Genomic DNA, 4,339 nt, shown 5'->3' with positions numbered 1-4,339 from the left:
TAGCCTGATGATAAAGGATATGTTCCCTGTCTTCTTTTCTACCTTCTTGATCGCCTTGCCTTCTGCCTTCTCTGTAACAACTGGTACGCACAATTTCTTCTTATTCTTATGTTGTTGTTTTTTTTTGTTATTCTTATGTTTGGAGATAAAAAAACAGCTTCAAACTAGTTTTTTTGGAGATATTCTGTTCTTGATCGTCTTCCCTGTCTTTTGTTTTTGGTTATTCTTCTGTACCTAATTTTTTCTGTACGTAATTTCTTCTTATAAATAACAATCGTTTTCATATTTCAAGTAAAAAAGGTAAAATTGGAAATAGACATCAGCAAATGACTATACCAGCAAATTATCAGCAAATGGGCAGAAATATACAGCAAATGGGCAGAAATATATAGAAAGAAAGATAACAAACTTTTTATATATTTTCATTTCATTCTCGTGATCTTTTGTGGTTTTTCCAGATATACCCTTTTTATTCAGTCACTTACGCAATTAAGAAACTATAAGTTGGTTTTTCAAAAAGTTCAGTTAACTAAAAGTATCGAAAAACAAAAACACACACATATTGTTGACAAATAAGTCTTAAATTCAATATTAAAATTTAATTTTTTTTGTACATGCTTAAGTACTTATTGTTTGTTGTAGATGTATAATCGGATTTAATTTTATTTTTTGGTATTTTGATTTCAAATAGACAAGAAGAATGTGATCTAGATTTCAGGATTCTTTCATATCCAAACACATCCTAGGTTTAAAGATCTATAATTAGACTAAAAAATTAGTTAAAACCCATTAAATTATAGATTTTGTTTTAGGAAATTTTATATTTAAGTGAGACAAAATTTATATGCAAAGATGCAGGAAATTCACATGAAGTCAGTGTTTCTAGTCTTACATATATATTTATTTATTATATTTATATATGAAGTTCTGAAAATTGGAGTTAACTATTAAAGAGAGAATGTAGTTGTTTTAGTGGAAGATTAAACAACTGGAGTTGCCATGCTAAACCACATGTATGTTACCTATGCTTACAAATGTTTTATTTATTTATTTATTAAAAGTATAAAAAGACAACCGATCTTAATCTATGAAGATGTTCTTAACCTAAATACTTAGTTTAAGGTGATGTGGGTAGTTGTTTATTTATACAATAAAAGTTCCATCACAGTACTAAATAGAATCAAATTTGTTTCTTTAATAACTAAATAGAATCATAAATTATAATTAACAAATGTATATAGTTCATATATAGTCCTTATAAAAAAAAGTAAATATTGTTGTTTATCAATGTTGTTTAAATTTAACTCAAACTATTTGATCATGTATCAGAAAAAGGGATTAGTTCATATATAGTCCTTATGGATACTCCGGTACTCAACCCTGATCATGCTTTAAGAGCCCGACAATTGCAAGTCGTTAACTTGATTTGCTTGTTGTTGACTTTTATTACACAACGTAATATGGCCAACAAAAAGCGGGTTAGGTTACCCACTAGAAAAGTTATTTTAGAAAGACAAGCTGTACGGGAAGAGTTGCTACACAATCTTTTAGAAGGTGGTCAATGTCGTGACCTTATTCGTATGAGTGAAAATGCTTTTAGGAGATTGTGTGAAATCTTACAAACTGTAGGTGGTCTACGACGTACGCAACACATGTCCGTTGAGGAACATGTTGCTAGATTTTTGCATATTGTAAGTAATGATTTGCGAAATCGGTTTACCTCGTGGATGTATCGTCGCTCTAGATCAACAACGAGTAGGTGCTTCCATAGAGTATTACGATCAATTATAGCAATAGAAGGTCTTTATATTCAGCAACCTACAGGTGATGTTGTCCCGAGAGAAATTCAAGAAAGTAGGAGATTTTATCCTTTTTTCAAGGATTGTATAGGGGCAATAGATGGAACACATGTTCGTGTCCATGTGCCTAATATAGATGCCCCTAGATACCGTGGTCGTAATGGATACCCGACTATAAATGTATTCGCTGCTTGTACATTTGATTTGAAGTTTACGTATGTGTTAACGAGTTGGGAGGGTACTGCATCAGATTCGAGAATAATAAAGAATGCATTTACTAGAGATGATAAACTACTAATTCCATCAGGTAATTTATTAAACCAATGTAATTTCAATATCTAATATTTTTCAATAATATTGATTAAGCTCTTTATAGGTAGATATTGTTTAGTAGATGGGGGTTTGCCTCATACGAATAAACTAATGGCGCCATATAGAGGTGTTAGATATCATTTAAAAGAGTACTCCATGCGTGGTCCACAAAATTCTAAAGAGTTGTTTAATCTTCGTCATGCTTCCTTACGTAACGCCATTGAGCGAGCTTTTGGTGTCCTTAAAAGAAGGTTTCCCATCATTCGAAGTACAACGGAACCATTTTACTCTTGTGAAACACAATCTGCCATATTTTTTGCATGTTGTATTCTACACAAGTTTTTATTAGATGAAGACTGCGACATAAATCTTGAAGATGAGGTGATGCAGGAGATCTTAAACGGACCACAAGAGCAAGATCGTCGTAATTCAACAGAAACATATGAGGATAATAGTAGGGCAGATCAACTAAGGAATTCAATTGCAAATGAAATGTGGGCAAATTATTTGGCACATTCAAACAATTAAATTAATATGTAAAACTAGTTTCATATTGATACATTTGTTTTTCAATTTCACATTGTATTGAGGATTGGTTTTTGAGATTAATTATGTGATTTACCCTTCATATTTTTCATTAGTATTATGCTTCGTATTGTGGTCTAACAATGTATGATTCTTTAATTTTTATTCCTATGTCCAAAGTCATCATGAGCAAACAGAAAGCTAGTGGTAGTGAAAAGGAACAAGTTAAATGGTCAGATAAAATGGATTATGCGTACATCAAAGCGATGATTAAACAACAAGAGATATGCAATAGGGTGAATGGTAGTTTCACACCAACTGCATATGCTCAAATGGTTGAGGAGTTGAACACAGAGCATCAAATGGATATTACCAAAAGTCATTTGAAGAATCGCTACAAAACCTTAATAAAACATTTTTCGCAATGGTACGATTTGTTTAGGGGAATTTCATTGAGCGGGTTCTCTTGGAATTCGTCTACTCAACTAATAGAAGCGGAGGAAGAAGTATGGGATAATTTAATAAATGTAAGTGTTCCTTTTACGTCTATGTTATTTTTTTTTTAATATTTTATGTTATCGTTTGCAATATTAATTATTTTTGTGTTGTTAAACAGTCAAAACCTGAGGCTGCGTTGTTAAGGACAAAAAAGATTGCAAACTTCGATGATATGTTGGTATTATTTGCAAGGGATAGGGCATCTGGTGCACATGCTGAAACATCGAAAGAAAGAAATGACCGATTAAATAAAAATGAAAAAAATTCAAGTTGAAACAATTAAAGAAGTTGATGACTTGTTAGCTAACAATGAAATTCATTTGGAGAACGAATATGTTGATCTTGATGATGACATTGAGGGTGTTATTCCAACTCCGTTTTCACAAGGGCAGTCTTCAGGTGCAAAGAAGTGTAAGAGTAAAAAGAGGAAATTTGAAGAAGAAGAAGAAGAAGAAGAAGAAGATTTTAACTCAAAGATAATGAAATCGGTTGATAATGTGGCTGGTGCTATCAGGGAGGGTAATATAATATTTGATAGAGCTTATCCTCGGAAGTATACAGGGGACGAAATTTATAGAGAATTGGAGTTGGTGGGTTTGGAACCCCATGAATTACCGAGGGCTCTAAATTTTTTGGCAGCAAATCAAGCAAAAGCTAGGACATTGTTCAGTTGTCCCCTTCAGATACGGATGGGTGTCCTCAAAGATATGATGGGTGCACGTGATTGAATAACCTTAGGTGATTGTTACTGGATTGATCTTATGGGTTTATGATTTTGGTTTTTTTTTTAAAGTTGTTTGTGGTTTTTGTTTTGCATCTTGAAAACAATTGAATAACATGCGATTTTCCGTTTTAAAAAAAATTGTTTTGTTAATGTTTTAAGTAGACGGGGAGGAGGGGAGAGTTGGTTATTTTTTTTGTGGGGGGGGGTAGAATGGATGTGGGGTTGTAAACACTTAAAATATCATGCTTCTAAAAAGCTCTCCGCCATGGCGCGCCATGGCTTGTACCTGACGCCAAGCTTTACCAAAACGCCGCTTTAACTCATATATGTGTATAAAAATGAATAATAGTTGAAAATTGTCGCCTTATCTCACGCCTTACAAACGACGTGGCTCGCCAAGGCTCAGAAAAGCTTGAGGCTTGACATTGCCGCCAAGTCACGCCTTACGTTATTTAGAACCTTGTAAAATATTTACTCAATA

General features: G+C 33.0%; 1 pseudogene; it reads left to right on the top strand.

The window, feature by feature from the left end:
* The first annotated feature begins 2,821 nt into the window (after positions 1–2,821).
* LOC145135766 (uncharacterized) lies at positions 2,822–3,892 on the top strand (annotated as a pseudogene).
* The last annotated feature ends 447 nt before the right edge of the window (positions 3,893–4,339 follow it).

Source organism: Lactuca virosa, chromosome 9, assembly GCF_052849685.1.
Source record: "Lactuca virosa cultivar CGN04683 chromosome 9, Lactuca_virosa_CGN04683_v6, whole genome shotgun sequence".
In the NCBI taxonomy this organism is placed as follows: Eukaryota; Viridiplantae; Streptophyta; class Magnoliopsida; order Asterales; family Asteraceae; genus Lactuca; species Lactuca virosa.
This window is presented reverse-complemented; position numbering and strand designations above follow the sequence as displayed.